The sequence below is a fragment of the Bactrocera neohumeralis genome, chromosome 3, assembly GCF_024586455.1.
Source record: "Bactrocera neohumeralis isolate Rockhampton chromosome 3, APGP_CSIRO_Bneo_wtdbg2-racon-allhic-juicebox.fasta_v2, whole genome shotgun sequence".
NCBI classification, from domain to species: Eukaryota; Metazoa; Arthropoda; class Insecta; order Diptera; family Tephritidae; genus Bactrocera; species Bactrocera neohumeralis.
The window spans coordinates 22,178,646-22,197,198 of record NC_065920.1 but is presented as its reverse complement, the minus strand read 5'-3'; the positions used below and the strand labels follow the sequence as shown (position 1 = coordinate 22,197,198).

Sequence of the window (18,553 nt, the reverse complement as noted above, 5' to 3'; positions counted from 1 at the left end):
TAAGATATCTTCACGAGATTTGGAACAGATTATTTTCGAAATCGACGCTACAATATTCCAAGAAAATTTTTAAATCGGACCACTATAGCGTATAGCTGTCATACAAACTGAACGATCAAAATCAAGTTCTTGTATGAAAAACTTTTTTATTTGATAAGATATCTTAACGAAATTCGGCCTGAATTATTGTATCGGACATCAGTACAATCTCCAAGGAAATTGTCGAAATCGGGTCACTATTGCATATAGCTGTCATACAAATTGAACGTTCAAAATCAAGCTATTGTATGGAAGCTTCCTTATATGTGTGTTAAGAGTATTATAGCTCCAGTGCACCCAAAGTTAATGTTTTTGTTCTATTTTTAACTTCACTTGCATCTTTTCTTTATCATTGTTTATTTTTCACCGAGCATCTTGTATTCCATATATAAAATTCACCTTATTATATTCAATTTTAACTTACAAATATTCTTAAGCTCTAAATATGTAAATGCGCGTGTGTGTGTGCATAGGTAGCACCGCATTTCATACAAATACTGCCGCTTAGCTACCTATTTGTATGTAAAAAAGCGTGTGTGTGAATGGCGTCATCGAGTGTTTGTGTTTGTGCTGACGCTGACGTTTTGCTTGGCTCTCGTCGCGATAAGCCGCATTGTGGTGTTTGTTTTTGTAGCGAAGAAAACTTTGCAACGTCGCAAAGTTACGTGGTAAGCACAATAAAAACGTCGCGAAAAAATTATAATAAGTTATGCGGTAAATAATGGAAGAGTAGTCGCAAAAATGAAGTTATCATTGTTTACATTTTTGTGCGCAGATTTCCGCTCACTTATGTCAATATATGCATACGTACATCAATGTACGTGCGTAGTTTGTAATTTTTTTCGAAGGTAAAATTATATTTGTTTATCTGGTTTTTATATTATGTACAGCTAATATTTAGATTTCCACAATAATCGGATTTTGTTTTTTTTATACCTTGAAGGGGTTATATTAAGTTGCCACAAAGAGAAAAAGAGACAAGTCTCTCGGTTTTTGAGATTTCTCTCAAATTTTTCAAACATTTTTTTCTTGGCAAGAAATTTCTCATTTGTTAGTACCATTAACATCGGACCACTATAGCATATAGCTGCCCTATAAATGGAACGATCATAATCTTGCTCTTATATGGAAAACTTATACATTTGATAAGTTATCTTCATGAAATTTAGCTGGGATTATTGTTCAAGGCAAGAGTACAATCTCTGAAGAAATTGTTCAGATCGGACGACTATATCTTATATCTGTCATACAAAGTGTTCGATCAAAATCCAATCAGTCTATGAAAAACTTTTTTATTTGATGATTTATTTTCGTGAAATTTACCTGGGATTATTTTTTAAGGGAAGAGTACAATCTCTGAAGAAATTGTTCAGATCAGACGACTATAGCATATAGCTACCATACAAAACTTTCTATCAAAATCCAATCGGTCTATGAAACTTTTTTATTTGATGAGTTATCTTCATGACATATAGCTGGGACTATTGTTCAAGGCAAGAGTACAATCTCTGCTGAAAGATTATAGCATACAAAGTGTTCGATCAAAATAAATTTCTTGTGCGGAAGGTGCTTTATTTGCAAGAATATTCTAGCTTCGATGCAATCAAATTTAACGTTTTATCTAGCTTTTTATTTATTTATTTATTATAACGTTTTCAGCTCAGTTTTTTATTAAGTTTTATATGGTCGTAGCATACACTTAGGCGCGCCATAACACAGTTCATTGAATGTAACTAGACTTCATAACTCCTTCACCATCTTTTACAATGGTTTTATTCTTATTTTTGTAGTAAAGCGAATATCTTTCGAAAACAAAAACAATTTCGATATATCTTCTCCTTCTATTCCTCTTCCATAACTGCAGCGATTCCACTTTTGGCTGGCCTCAAAGCTTGCATACATTTAAATTGCCCAAAACCAAACCAACTTGGCTAAAGTAATAAACTTTTGTATTTATAGTTTGGTGTCCAACACTTCCTACTACTAAACAAAAGCAACACATATACACATATACATACGCAATATTATAAATGCATAGAAAATGCGGTACAAAAGTTTGGCAATATTATGCGACACTAAATTGAAATAACTAAAATATTGGAGATTGGATATTGGATACTGTCCCAGGGCAAGCTATTCCTTGGCGAACGCTCGCTCTCCCTCTCTCTTTCTCACTCTCTTTCTCACCCGCTCCCGGATTTTTCCGTATCCAGATTCCAATCGCCGATTATGTTTTCTTACTTGTGGCACCTTTTGCCAACATTCTGCACGCTTTTTATGCCCATCGTTGCTCACCTATGCCACAGTTGTCATTCAAGACTTTAGTTTCCCAGTTACATATTACCACTGCGGCCCCGTCATCTCCACTGGCGAGCAAATCAATGGCCTTACCTGCTTTTCCTGCATTTCAGAACACCATATTGTAGAAGAAATGAAACAGCGCCAGCAATATGGCCAAATAGGCGAGTGTGGCGAGTAGCGAACGTATGAACAACACCGAGATATAAGCGAGCACAAATATTACTATCGCTGGGAGAACGGCACGAATGCGTTGTATTTCTGTTGATTGCGCCTGCTGCGACGTTGGCGGCAATGAAGGCGGCAGCATTGCTGCTTTAGTGCACTCCAACATTGTCGCGTTCTCCATGCAAATGTTGGTTGGTGTTTGCAGAGTTGCTGCTTCTCCAACACGCTGTCTTATTGTGTCTTCGGCTGTGTTTTTGTGGACTTGTTTTGCCACTGCTTGTTTGTTGCACTTTCAATGCACTATTGTTGCTGCTGTTATTACAAAAACGTAAGATTTTAGACAGTAAATATATTTGTGAATGTTGCTACCGTTTTTGCTGTTTTTGCTACCTCTTTAAAGCCAACAGCTGCGTTTTGCCCGTCACTCGTTGTGCTCCCAAGTCGCTCCTTTTTCTCTGGCTGTGTTTCTATCTCTCTGCGCGCTGCGTGCGCTTATGACGATGGCATTTACTGAACGTGACTTGCTTTCCAAATTCAATTCAAATATAACTGGTAAATAAATTCTCAAACAAATGTCGTATATGGCGACAACAAAGCAATGCGAATGCAACAGCGACGACGAGGACGATGGAGCGTTGGCGGCCGCGCCACTCTGTTGCTCTGTATGCCAGTTACTAAGTAACTACTCTAATGCTGCACAGTGCTCTCGTTTTGGCAAATATTTGCAGTTGCTTTGATTTTTATTTTTTTTAAAGAAAATTTTATATTCGGATTTTTTTTAACTAAAATTTTGATTTTTGAAATTAATTTTACATTTGGTTTGAGTTTTTCTTATTCTTAAAAATTTTTATTTTCTTTTTGAACTTTTTTTTTGATATTTCAGTTTTTACATTCGTATGTCAATCAAAAACTATAACAACTGTGTTGATAAAATTTACATAGACGAGTATTTTTAGGGTTTGCTTCATAGTTTCGTTTAATTTTGTAGGTTGCATTAATAATATTCTTTAAAAGGTTAATTTTGAAAAAAAAATTAATATTTTCAATCAATATTTTTCATCAAGCCTTACATTGAGAATGAAAAAAAATAATAAAATATTCAAAAAAAAAATTGAAAAATTATTCAGATTTCTTCATCGGATTTATAGTTTTGGTTGCTAATTTAAAACGATGCGTTTATAATTTTTTTTTAAAGGGCAGGCAAATAATTTTGAATTCATTATACTTTCCAAAAGAAATGGAGGAAATTAAAAAAAAAAAAAATACATTTCGAAAAAAAATTACCAAAAATAAATTTAATAATTTTTTCTAATTATTTGATTTTTTGGTATAGATTAGACTAAGATTTATAAGAATAATTTCAGATTTACTAACATTAAACTAAAACTTAATTTTTTTAAATAATTTATTAAAATTTCAAAAAAATATCCTAAGCAATTTTTTTTAAATTTTGAAAACAATACTTTCAGAGCTACAGATTAGGCTTAGATTAAAAAATTTAATTTAAAATTACTAAACTTTAAATCAGAGATGAAGTTAATTAAAACTGAAGAATTAAAAATTAAAAATAAAAAAAATTAAGTTAAAAAGAGTAAAGATTTATAAGATTAATTTTGAATTTACTAAACTTAAAAATATAAATTGATTTAATTAAAAAATTACTTCAAATTTAGAAACAAAAATCAAAAAATAAAATTAAAATTTAGAAAAAAATTTATATTTTATTACAAAATTTTAGTTCGAAATTACCTAACATAAAAAAAATTTAATTAATAAAAAAATTGGTTCAAAATAAAAAAAAAATATCAAAAAAAATTAAAAAAAATAATTAAATTTTTTGTGAAAGAATTTTATTTCGAAATTACTAAATTTTCAAGTTTACTAAATTTAAAGTTAGCAATTTTATGAATTAATAAATTACTTCAAATTAGGAAAAATCAAAAAAAATTAATGAAAATTAAAGAAAAGTTAATGAAAATTAAAAAAAATGTATTTTAATTTTTTCTTAAATAATTTTATTTTGACATTATGAAACTTTAAATTAAAAGATTAGGTTACGTAAAAAATTCACCAAGAAACACAGAAAAAAATATTAATTAAAAAATATTATCTATTTAATGGATATAATATTCCTTTTCTTATTTTTTTTTGTATTTTTTATTTGCTTTCTATTTTCAGTTGACAAATTTTCGAAGCATGAAATTAAAATTGCAGTTAATGAAAATATATAAATTTTTTAAAAAATTACCAAAAGTAAATAAAAAATCCAACGTTTCGCTAAAAACAAGGTTTTGAAATTATTAAACTTTAAATTAAAAATAAAAGTAATTAAAAAATTAACTCAAAAAAAAAACATCGACCAAAAAAATAGGGATTAATATTAATGATATTAAAATTATTAAATTAAAAAAATAAGTAATTAAAAAATTTATTTAAAATCACTTAAAAAATATCAACCAAAAAAATATTAATCTGTAAATTAAAAAACATTTAATAAAAATATTATATATTTTATGTGTATTTTTAATATTTTTCTTTTCTTTAATATTTATTTTTTTATTAATAAATTTTTCAGTATTTGATTCTTCTTTTATTTTAGAAATATTTAATTATTTACTAATTTTTCTTTAGTTAACAATTTTTTTTTTCAATTTTTAAACATTTCAATTTTTTGAATTTTTAATATTTTCAGTGTTGTTGTTGGCAATTATCTTTAAATTTATCAAATATCTTACTACCTAGAATGAATCCACATTAAAAAATTATAAACCGTTATAAATTGCAAAAAATTAATTTCTCACTTTTAATTAAAAACACAATCTTTATTTAAAAACAAAAATAATTAAGTTAACAATTAAATTTAAAGAACGCTTGTATGAAATTGACACACTGTACATTTGTCGTCCTGCATCCAGCGCAAGCAACTAGTTTTTCCAAATGGCGGACACATATAAACATGAAACCCCTATTATGCTACAGCCATTTGGCACGTACACAGTTAACTGGAAATTTACTACTACTCCCACCTATTTCTATTCAATACACTTGTATGGGTAATGCTTTTTAATGTGCAAATTATGGCCACGCTGCTGGCCAAGTGGGCTTGAGTCCAGAATATTGTGCGTGGTTATTGAGAAAATATTTTGAGATCTTTTTTTTTGGTTTGAAAATCCTTTGACTTCGTAGTTAAAATTCTATAAATATTATGATACTGCGAGGCTCCATATAACTCCAGTTTTAATCGAGGCGCTATTACGGAAAGGGTTTAACAAAATACGCTGCTAAGCCCTCGGACTCTATGGTTTATGGCCAACGTTCAACTCTGTTAAAATGCCATAGACTTTCTCTGCTACATTAAACTTATTAGTAGGTGATTATCGATTACAAATTTTTATTCAAAATTTCGGTAAGGAAGCTTTCATGATTAAATGCAGTAGTACTTTTGAACTTTTCTATGACATATGGCTATGTTCTTCAATGAAAACATATTCAGAAGAGAGCTTTAATGTAGTGCTTACGTATCTTCTTTCTAATGGAACCGTACCCAGAAAAAGGTTTAAATGTACATAGTTCTTATCTGCAGATGAAATTTTGTTTGCCTACCTTTAGGCGGATTTTCAAAAATTTTAAATTTCAATGTTTTTACTTTCAGAAACTACATTATATATATAAATATACTTTGTATATCCGCTTACAGTCAATTCCGTTGTTCATAGGCACATTTATGGCATATTTTCGTTTACTTCACATATTTTTAATTTGCTACTTAAAAATATGAGCTCAACAAGCAGCATGATGCCCCTTCGCCTTGCCGCAAAAGTGGAGATAAGAAATTTTTCTCAGAATAATGGCGACATAAATAATAAACGTATGTGTAATACTTTTGAATATGGACGCGGCCTTAATGGTATGACAGTTGAGCGCATTTGAGGCATACATTTCTGTGTGTTTGTGTGCGAAAAGCGCAAATTTGTATGCGATTTGTGCAACCGCATGCGATTGTAGTAGTTTGCAAGCATATTGTTGCCCACTATGCCATTTAAGCACACACAAACACACACACAAGCAATATAAGTGAGACCACAAAGCGCGGTGGCAGCGACGAGGGGCAAATGTAAATATGCACAGTAGTCAAATGGCGCAAAAAAGTGCATAAAAAGCTTTTGTACTTGTGCGCTTGGGTGGGTGGAAGCTGTGTTGCCTGCTCTGTGCGAACCGCTGGTGAGCGAGCGGTTGGGGTGGGGCGCCACTTGAAAGGGCACTAAAACTTTTACGGCACGCAGCAGTTGAAATTTAAATAAAATTATAACAAAGTGGTAAATTCTCGATACTTTTGGACGACGTGGCATGCATGCAAGCAACCCGATATTGCCGCTGTGCTTGTGTTTGTTGTTGCTGCAACACATATGTTTATGCTTGCCGCACTTTAGCGTAGTTTGTATTTGAGTTTTGCTTGTCTCCTATATTTACGCCTTTTGCCTTCCTTTTTCTTTGCTGCATTATTTTTGTTGTTGTGTGCTTACTTTATATTGTGTTTGTTGTAACTGGAAAACAATAAAGTTTGCACAATGTTGCCAGATTGCATTGCAACACCGCACACACACACACATACACAATACAACGCAATGCGTGTGCATCTCCGCATATTTTACACAAACATAATAAACATTTGTGCGTGTGTTTGAGTGTGCATTCTGTAACCAAAGTTTGCTCTAGCCTAAGTAGTCCATATTGCAGCAACATGCTTGCCTTTGCTATTCACCCGTTATTATTATTGTGTGTACATATGCGTGTGCATGCGTGCTAAAACTTTAAGTTTGATACTTGGTAAACTTTATTTTCGAAATTTTATTAAAAATTGAAATCAAAGAAAATGCAATAAGCTATTGTGCAGCAACAGCGCTGGTAATGTACATAACGGAAGTGTGTGGCATGGAAAACATAATTGATTGCAAGCGTAATATGAGTGCTGGGCATATTATTTTGTATGAAACTCTTAAAAGTTCGTACTTTAAGAAATATGGATAATATTTAATAGCACAAAAATACAAAAAAGAACAACAACAACAAAAAACGTTAACTTCGGTTTCCACAAAGTTAAAATAATCGTCACAGATACAGAAATTTACATACAAGAACTTGATTTATAAGGTTTAGTTTATATGGCAGCTATATGATATAGTGGTCTGATCTGAGAAGTTTCTTCAAATATTGTAACGTAGTCTAAAGCAATAGTTCTTGCCAAACTTTCATGTAAATATCTCGTCAAATAAAAAAGTTTTCCATGCAAAAGCTGAACCTTAATCGTTCAACATATAGGGCAGCTATATAATATAGTCGTCTGATCCGGAAATTTTCTTTAAGTGCTGTAGCGTTGTATTGGACAATAATCCATGCCAAATTTCGTACAGTTATCTCCTTAAATAAAAGAGTTTTCCCTACAAGAACATGACTTTGATCATTCGGTTTGTATGACAGCTTTACGATAAAGCAGTCCGATCTGAAAAATTTCTCTAAATATTATAACTTTGTCTTTGTTAATAATTCTTGCCAAATTTCATGCAGATATCTCCACAAATAAAAAAGTTTTCTATACTAGAACTGAACTTTTTTTGTTCGAAATGTAGGGTAGCTATATGATATAGTGGTCCTATCTACAAAATTTCTTCAAATGTTATAGCGTTGACTTAAAAAATAATCTATGCCAAATTTCATGCATTTATCTCCTCAAATAAAAAACTTTATCATACAAGAACTTGATTTTGATCATTCACTTTGTATAGCAGCTATGTATATGATATGGTCGTTCGATCGGAAACATTTCTTCACATGTTGTAGCGCTAGCTTAGACAATATTCCGTGCCAAATATTGTGTAGTTATCTCCTTAAATAAAATAGTTTTCCATACAAGAATTTGAGTTTGATACAAAGTGAACGGTATGGCAGCTATTTGCTATATTAGCCTGATATCGGCTATGCCGACAAATAAGTAGCTCTTCGGTAAGAAAACGACTTGTCCAAAATTTCAGGTCGATATCTCTCAAACTAAGCGACTAGTGGCACATTTTTTAAATACCAATGTCCTTCACCTACGAACATTCTAACTTGTTTCTATTAGTTTTTGGGACATTTGATTTGAGTTCACGTTTGCTAGTCCTGTTTTCTATTTAGTATATAAAGGTCTCCTTATTTCTTACCACCCTTCGCAATTTTGCGCCGCATGAAACCCACAGCTACATATGTATATGCGCATATATACATATATATATATATATATAAATATGATCCACTGCAGTTCACTTCTTTCCGTCACACTTCACTGCTCTTCACCTACGACTGCACTCATTCCGGCTCCTGCTGCAACTTGGCTTATTATGCGCCAGTTCCGTTGGCAGCGCTGACCACAGCCGGCCACAACGCCGTTGCGCATTTTTGTTTACTCGTAAGCATACATTTGCGCTGCATTCCATACCATTCCACTTGCTTGCTCTCTGGGCCATTATGCTACTTGTGCGCGGCCAATTAACTACTTGAAAAAATCAACTACCCAGCGCTCCTTCAGTTTGCCTTGCCTTTATTTGCTGAAAGGGGGCGCATATTTCAATTTAAGCATTATTTTTATTCAGCAATATTTAATTTAAAAATATAGGCACAATGTTGGCTATAAATATTTAATTTATTAAAATAATGGCGTTAACTTACCCTCTCGTTCAAAAATTAAAAAAAAAGTTTAATAATTTTTTGTAATTAATCTTGCATACGCTCACAAACAAAAAACCGCTTAGTTTCGCAATTTTCTATGGACCAACGTCCAAAGCCACCATCGCCAAATTGTATACAGCCGCCGCCTTCAATATGCACCGGTTGACCATTTAGCCAGTGTGTATAGTTAAATGCTTTGCCCGTGCCCTCCCACTCATAAGTACCTGGCTGTGTTAGATCGTTGCCACCGCTCCAATATATAAAAGCACGATCTGCCTTATTCACCATTGTCTGCAAGAAGTCTATAAAATAAGTTTAATTGCAAAATATTTTTACTTAATTACAACAACAAATGTTCAACATGTGCCTACCGTTGGCAAATAAAAACATATGCAAAGCTATGAGCTTTTTCTGTGACTCAAGTGAGACCAAATTTGCTGTGTGCTCACGGCATATATCGCGTGCATCCTTCCAGGTTTCCTAAGAATTATGATTTTATGGGAGAATTAAATAGAGTATGGTAATACCTCTTTGCTTTTTTAGTAATTGTTTATCGCATACCGTGGCTTTGTTGAATATTATGAACTCGTCATAATCCGTTCTGTATACGTGGATGTCTGTTTGAAAAACAAAAAAAAAATAATAATAAATAAATCATTAGTTTTGTGGTTTTTATTGTATTATTATTTTCTTAGTTTTTAATTAAAATTTTGTTTATATAATTTTATTGTTTATTTAAATTTTTTATACCCTAAACTAAGTATATGGCATATGGTACGATAAAAGTTCAGTTCTTGTATTAAAGACTTTTTTTATTGTCAAGATATTTGCATGAAATTTGGCAAGAATTATTGCCCAAGCCAACGCTACAATATCTGAAGAAAATGTTCAAATCGGACCAATATATCATATAGCTGCCATACAAACTGAACGATCAAAATCAAGTTCCTGTATGAAAAACTTGTTTATTTGACAAGATTGCTTCACAAGATTTGGCGTGGATTATTGTCTAAAGCAGCGCTAGAATCTTCGAAGAAATTATTCGAATCGAACCACTATATAGCAAACTGAAACAAGAATCAAGTTCTTGTATGGAAAACTTGTTTATTTGACAAGATATCTTCATAAGACTTGGCACGGACTATTGCCTTAAGCAACACCACAATATCTAAATGAATTTTCCAGATCGAATGATTATATCATATAGCTGCCATGCAAATCGACCGTTCAAAGGTATTTTTTGCACCTGTGAAAGGTTTATAGTAACCATAGTTATGGTTGTTTTTTTTCATTACTAAAATTTTTTTATTATTATACATAATTTCATTTTCTAGAATTTATTTTGTACTCAAGTACCCGTGTTCTGTGCAAATGCATAACAGTATAATAAATAGCTTATGAAAATTCGCTCAAAAATATTTCCAAACATTTTTCTATACTTTGGCACTACATAACGAAACTGCTTAAAATTCACTCGCTAACTGAAATATATTTTTACTATTCGATTTTGAATTCGAATCCATAAATTTGCACACATATACTCCTCAACTGCAGCAAATCAGTATAAATTCATTCGAAACGCTTCGATTATGATAGCTGTGAATGCATTGAAAAAGTCACTCTTTAACATCCCTACAGTAAATGCAAGTAGTTTCAGTTGTCAATTGATAGATTTTGATTAGATAGTATGTACCAGTCTCATACTAGTTGAAATGAACACACACTAAACTATTTCGAGCACATCATATGAAAGCTAAAACTTCTCGATATACGATTATCGATAAGCGATATACCAATTATTACCATAATTATACCAGTTTCCTACTAGTTCAAAAAAGGCGCAAAACAAATGTCTTTAGTTTGAGATTATAATCAGAATACATCGATATTCATAGTAACCAATACACCGGTTATAATAATCTTGTTTCTGGTTAACATTATTATAGTAGGTTTGGCATTTCTCTGCAAAATAGGGCTCAGTCTCCGCGATTACTTCTTCATTGCCCTTAAATTTCTTTCCAAAAACTATATTAAACTCAATTTTCTAACATTCGCATCTATTCTAATTGTGCTTAATGCTAAGTATATAGTCTAATAATGCTAAAAAAAAATAACTTAAGCATAGTGTTTCACAATGCGCTTAAGTCAGTTACTTTTCGGACTAGTTCAATTTTCGTCGAAAAACTAGTTCCTAACTAGTCTCTTTTGGTAAGTTCGATTAATGCTAGGAGCTGCTCGTTGTAGTTAACATGATATTTTTCACTACTAGGAGTGTTTCACATTCCGATCAAGTCAGCTACTATTCGGCCTGGTTCAATTTTCGTTGGGAAACTAGTTCCTAACTAGTCTCGTTTTTTAAGTTCAATTACTGCTAGGCGCTCCTCGTAAAATATTATTTTTCCTCACTAACGTGGCTTGTTTAGTACAAATGCCACCTCGTACGACTGTGTTATATCATAAACTCGTCATCAACATTGCTAGTAGTGGTATTAACTTATTTTTGACGCTCACAGGACATATTGTTTTTGAATGCCACTTCGCTTATGACATATGTCAGCACGTAACACGGTAAGCACACAATGATAAATAAAACAGTTTATTCAATTATCTTCAGATAATGTTTTTCACAGCTGCTGCCACACAGTTTTCGTTGAATTTGCATACAAATCGATTACATCACTTGACATTTACTTGTAATTTACATAAGCGCACCCACACATGCGTTTTACCTGTGTTTCTTTACAATCGAGCACATGTGGTTGTTTGAATATTTTGTAAAATCCTTAACTTGTGCTGTGTTTATTTGGTATATGCAAATATTTGCTTATCAGCTGCTCTGTCGTTGTTCTACTGCACTGCCGACCAGCAGGTTTGTTGAACCGATCGAAGAATATTTAAAGATTTTATGTTGAACGTCAACTGGTTAATAAGAATTTATTTGGTTAAATGTGAGTGCTGCGGGTTTAATTGAAATTTGTTTCGGGAAGATATTAAAGTCATAAAAAGATAAGAGCAAACTAATAAATTTAAAATAAATACAAAAATAAAAATAAATAAATTTCAATGGGCATAAGTAATAATTAAAAAAAAATCAGTGTTCAAGTGAATTAACTGAAATTTCATCAAGGAAAAAATCAATGAAATTTAAATTTTTCACCATCGAAAGTTCGTTCAGAAAAAAGAACAAATTAAAATATTTCTAAAAATTTTTAAAGATAAAAGAGAATGCCATTAAAATTATTTTTGATGCAGCAAAGCGGATTACGTACAAACCATTGACATAAATAACCGCTATAATCAGGTAATAACAAGTGATTTTAATGCAATTACTGTCTAGGCGAAAGGAAATTTCAATCTGAGGTCGTGAATAGGAACGTGAAGAACGTTGTGGAATTACTACAACTGATCCATGCTTTTAGTGAGGCCTCATTTCATATTTTTCATTTGTTTCAAAATACATTCGTTATTATCGAATTATTTGAATTTCACATATGTTAAATTTTTGTCAATATTTCAGAAATGCAGAACTGATTTGACCCAAAAACACATATCCACGATCAAACTCGCATTGTTTTTATTTTATTTTATTTTTTTATTGTAAAGTTATACCAGCTTTTATGCAGTAGAAATTATAATCTATCTTCTTAGGACAACTTTGTCTTCTTTCTAAGCTTGTTTGCTCTCAGACTTCAGCAGCTGGCTGTAAGTTCCCTTTTATCACTTTAGAAATCATGAAATAAAGCGAATCATATTATGTATTATTAAGTTAATTTAGACTGTTCAATAGTATATCGAGCAGCAATATAAACCCACTCAAGCTTGTAAGGTGGCGAGTCGAACACCTTATTGGTATAAATAGTATAAACGGGCATAATAAAATGGGAATGGAATAGCGACCAGTTATACCTCTTTAATGACCAGCTAGCTGCAAGCATACAAACTTATCAATCAAACTCAAAATCTTGTTTGGAAAACTTTTTTATTTGATAAGATGTCTTCCCGAAACTTGGTATGGATTGTGTCTAGGGCAACGCTGCAATATTTACAGATGCTTTCCAGATCTCATTATTGCTTAATGTATTTATTCAGAACCTTTGACTTTGAATTCGAATTCTTTCAAAATTAATTTATTTTCTAGTAAATTGCTTCTACCCAGTATGAAATCACTCAGACGTCATTAACTATTTATTTACTTGTTCCTTAACTTCTACCGTTATTTTCGAATGTCGTTTAAATTTTTTCTTCTAATACCGGAATCATTGGCTTTCGATATGGCACAATTGTTTTATTTCTTTGAAAATTCAATTTTTCCATAGACTTATGAATATATATGTATATACATATGTATATATAGTATATGACTAATACATATGTATGTGGTTTATAGATTCCACCTCTGATATATTACGAAATGTAATATTCAATTTCTCCAAAAACCAAAAATTATAAACATTTTATATCCAATATTTACATACATACATTCATTTAGCAGTATTATTCTCCCGGCAACATCTTTATTTTCGAATGTTTGCCTAATCAAGTTACAACATAAAACTCACAAATACAAAAGTATACAAATACAAAAGTATATTCTATATTGCGAATACATATTGTATGTATGTATCACTACGCACACATAGCTTTGAGTGTTGCGGCATATGTTGCCTGTTAAGCGGCTTTTTTTCTTGCTTGCGCCGTTGGTAGGCAGCTACCAGCACGCGCTTTGTGAGTTGAATGCTGCCTCCAACACCCAGCTGTACCATGCTACTACTTTCAGCCTCATTTAATAGCTACTTTTCGCCAGCTATTTGCTTACCCGCCTCCGCCGCGCACTGCCCGCTGCTGACACACTTCAAGCTTGTGTTCGTATTGTCTATACTGCTACTGCTGTGGATAGAGCGTGCTGCGAGGAAGAGTGCTTAGCTAAAATTTCCTGCTAAAAGGGAAAACTAATAGCTTGTGCCTTTGCTTTGGCGCCCCTCAAGCCTCTCGAGCATTTGCTGTACAAACAGCATTTTCCTTGGCTCTCGCCGCATTCATTAAAATATTGTTGATGTCCATTTCGACGCTCGTCGGGAGCCATCGTCAACAACAGCTGCTACCGATTGTCAGGGCAATCAACTTGACTGCTTAACGGTACTTTTCATAGTTTTATTATAGCCGCTTGGTGTTTAAATTGTAACTGTTTTGTGCATTACGTACATTTCTGTACTAAATTTTGCTTTAAAGGGTGCTGTAGTTTCGACGCTTTTAACTGGTGTGTGAGGTGAGCGTCTATGTAAGGGGTTCTTCGGCCTACGTAGACTGCCTGGAAATTCCATATTGAGGTTGTATATATGTATATAGTTATTGCCTTTTAAATATACTCTAAAAACTAAGACGACCTTGGTAAGAATATCCCACTGGTTATCAAAACCATCTTTTGGCCTGAGGTCCGCTTAGGTTCTCATACAAGGTTTGATGTTTAGGGTGTCAGGAAAACGTCGTTCAAATTAGAGCTCTTTTTATTCCACTAAACGACTATGTATTTGACTAGCCGCAATAGACTGACGACTATTTGAATAATCGCAATGTTATGACTATTGAAAGTTTTTCGAACCAGTCATCTCCCTTATTGGAAGGTAAGATTTTGACGAGACTGATGATTATTACTCGTTATCCAACTGAAAGTTCTTTAGTCGTAGAGACCGAAACCCGAATCCCTCGTTTTGGGTTCTTCCTTCTTTTCGGCTACAACGTCAGCACCAGCAGCTGGAGCAAAGGCAGCAGCAGCAGCAACAAACTTGCTGGGGTCCTTGACGAACTAATTGGTGGTAGCAGCTTCCTTGAAGTCCACTTCGGTGGCATGCAAAACTTTGGACTTAATGTCCAAAACCTCATGTGAGAAAATAGAACCAGAGTCGTACACTTGAGTTATGGCCAAACTATACGAGAAGGACTAGACGGATTTTAAATTAAGGTTTCTCTAGTGGGACAGATTCTTATGTAGGGCATTACTGTTCAACCACTTATCTAGGGTTAAGATGTCCTGTATACACGATTACTATTTCTAAGTACAGATAAGATTTCAAAAGAATTTTAAGAGAATCCTATATTCTAATATCAGGAGTATACAAACCTTCATACTGAGAAACCACAGAATAAAGGTTCGTTCCTAACCTCAATTTGAGATGAAAATCGAAAATGATATGGTTAAACGGCCAAAAAAGGAAAAAAATACTTTTAATTTTGTATTTTATTACCTTAGGAATCCTTTATATGTCAAATATTTATAAAAAAAAGTTAAAAAGATCATTCTCATCTGTGAACCCGAAATAATTAGCAATTTCTAAACAGGAAAAACAAACTAAAGTGTGCTCCCAATTTAGATCAAGGCGCGAAAGTCCATTCATTCAAATGAGAAAAAAACTCAAAAAACCGTGCACTCTTTACTTTGATCTGGCAACCCCACGCAAGCGCAAGACTATTACCAAGTTGCTTTATCACAAAAGATTTCCCAAATAACCGGGATAAGAGATGAAAAGCAATTCGTGGCAATCAACAAAGCTACAAACGCGAAAAAATAGGCCAAAATAGCAAACAAACGAAAAGCAAAAGAACGGTATTTACAGAACACAGCAAAACAAAACAAATGCGTGCAAAGGAAAATGAAAAAAATGGGAAATGGGCGAACAAAGAAATTGCCTACTATAGAAGGATTCAAAGCGATAAGAATTGAAAAATAGCAAAACATTGAGAAAAAATTGGCAAAGCAATAATAGCAGCTGTTAGCTTGCAGCTTAGAAAAGGCAACGATCAACGAGCGCGCGCGAAATACACGCTTTCCAGCGCTAAACGCTTTTGGCCGCAACTCAAGTGAAAGAATAATAATCATCGCGGGGTGGTGTGGGTGCAAAGCGCACAAAAACACACAGCAAAACAAGTGCCAAACAAAGCCACACAACAACAACAATAGCAACAACAGCGCAATAAAAGGCAGTAAATGGAGCAGAAATTGCCTGCGCCTGCCTGGAAGGTGCGCGATTGTGCTTAATTGCCAAAAATGTGCGCTGGGCATGATGATGTTGATGATGTAGCTGGAGCGCGTGACGGCATGCTGATAAACCATATTGTTTTGTAGTGTGGCTAAGGTATCTGAATTGCCAAAGGTGAAAAGTGGTTGAGTATTTGAGGTTTTATCAGAGGGCAATTGAAGCGCAAATATAGTGCGGATTGTAGATGTGTTTGCAAGGGTGTTTGTATACGCGTGTGTGCGTGGATAAAAAAACTATAATAAGAATTACTACGTGGAATTTGATGAGAATTTTTTTTGTGTACGTCAAATGAACTTATTTGAGATATGTGATAAATTTTGTATGCATGGTTCTGGTAAAAATAAGAGAAAATAACTATCTTTCTAAATACTCTATCCGTATTTCAGTGACTTGAAACAAACTATATTTATAATGCATTAAATCTGAGTAATCTTGTTAAGAAGTAAAAAGTAAAATCCTGAATATACATACATTGCGGCATAAAAGAACCCGGAAATTGCAAATAAAACGCAAAATATTTAATTCTTCCTTAATATTTATTATGTCGTCTTCAAAGTAATCCCCACCAGATGTAATATACTTTTGCCAACGATTTTTCCAGTCTTCGAAACACTTTTCATAAGCACTTTTTGGGATGGCCTTCAACTCCTTCAGCGAATTTTTTTTATCTCTTCAATCGACCAAAAACGGGTTCCATGGAGAGGCAAATTCAGTTTGGGAGAAGAAAAAAAATCAAACGGAGCCAAATCTGGTGAATACGGTGGTTGATCGATGGTATTCACTGGAAAAAAAATCAACTTAATCGGCACGAGTCGAGCAAGAATGAGTTTCATACCCAAAATATCCACCAAAATCATTAGAATGGACGAAAAAAGTCGAGCTTCCTTGCCATCTCTCTGCCACTTTCCTGACGATTTTCAAACACCATACTTGTATTCTTCACTCTTTTAATATTTTCATCTGGTGAAGAAGTCGAAGGTCGTTCAGGACGAGGCATCTCTTCAAAGATCTCTCGCCAGCCTGTGAAGGCTTGGAGCCACTCGTATGCTTATAGCTTTTTAATATTTTAATTGGTGGCAATTCTGTTTCCAAACTGTAACATAAAACATATTGCAATACTTTTTGTCTGATATCGGCATTGGAGATTTTCATATAAATATACACATTATAGCTTCATGTTTTTACTTTAAGAATGTGGCAACTCTGGCTAATCTATTTTTTTTTTTTGAAAAAAGTCGTAAATATATAATTTTGCTGCCAGTTCGTAGAAATATTTAAAGAAATTTAATTTGTTTACAGCTGGCAACTCTGTTTAGAAAATTTTCGACTTAAAGCATTCTTAAAGTTCTCAAAAGTGCTCCGATTTGATTTAGTATATACATATGTATGTATAGTATGTTGATATAAAATTTATTTATCAAACAGTTGGCAGCCCTGCTTAGCAGCTTTTCGATTTAAAGTATTCTTAAGCAGCAATTTAAGACACTGTATTGTAGTAATATTATGTAAAATGTGTACTTCATTACAACATTTTGATTTTTTTATGTGGCAACACTGGACCAAATATTAGGGTCTAAGCGTTTTAAAAAAATTTTAAACATCCTTTTTTAATATAAAATATATTTTTTCTCAGTATATGTAAAGAATAATATACTGAGAAAAAAGTTGGCAACACTGTTCAAAAAAATTTTGTACTAAAGCCTTCTCAAAAATCAGTTTCAGACACTGTATTCCAGTATTTTCTGTAAAATATATAAATTTATGCTTTAGTTTGGAATTTTTAGAAAATGGCAACTCTGCTAAAAAAAAATGCGTAACTTTTCTTAAAAAATGTGAAATATCTTCCTTTGAATGTCTATTTTGTTCCTAACTTACGTATTGAGAAAAACAAAAAAAATTGTGTAAGTTGGCAGCTCTGTTTAGAAAAATGTGCCTAAATCCCTCTCAGATATCAGTTTCAGACACTGTATTCCATTATTTTATGTGAAATATTTGCTTCATTTTGTTATTTTTAGAATATGGAAACTCTGCCAAAACCCTTGTTTGCATAAATTTTCATAAAAAATCTATAATATCACCCTTTTGATGTTTCATTTTTTCATAACTTTCGTTTTGTGAAAAAAATATTTTTTCAAGCTGGCAACTCTGTTTAATTTAAATTTTGCGCCTGGAGCATGCTTAATATCAGTTGTAGACACTGTATTGTGGTATGTCATCCGAAATATATAAATATTTGGATATTTTGAGAATATGGCAGCTCTGGCCAAACTTTTTTTTGCGTAGCTTTTCTTAAAAAATCTGAAATATCTCTC

General features: G+C 32.8%; 1 protein-coding gene and 1 long non-coding RNA gene across 7 annotated transcripts in view; one reads left to right on the top strand and one right to left on the bottom strand.

Annotated features, from left to right (window-relative positions):
- The window catches only part of LOC126753597 (protein turtle homolog B), a 284,120-nt gene that overhangs the window by 97,236 nt on the left and 168,331 nt on the right, over positions 1-18,553 (top strand). The window lies entirely within an intron of this gene.
- LOC126753607 (uncharacterized) lies at positions 9,585-10,675 on the bottom strand. Its single transcript, XR_007666199.1, has 3 exons — positions 10,564-10,675; positions 9,769-9,824; positions 9,585-9,687 (listed from the first exon to the last, which is right to left on the bottom strand). It is a non-coding gene; the product is annotated as an uncharacterized LOC126753607 (long non-coding RNA).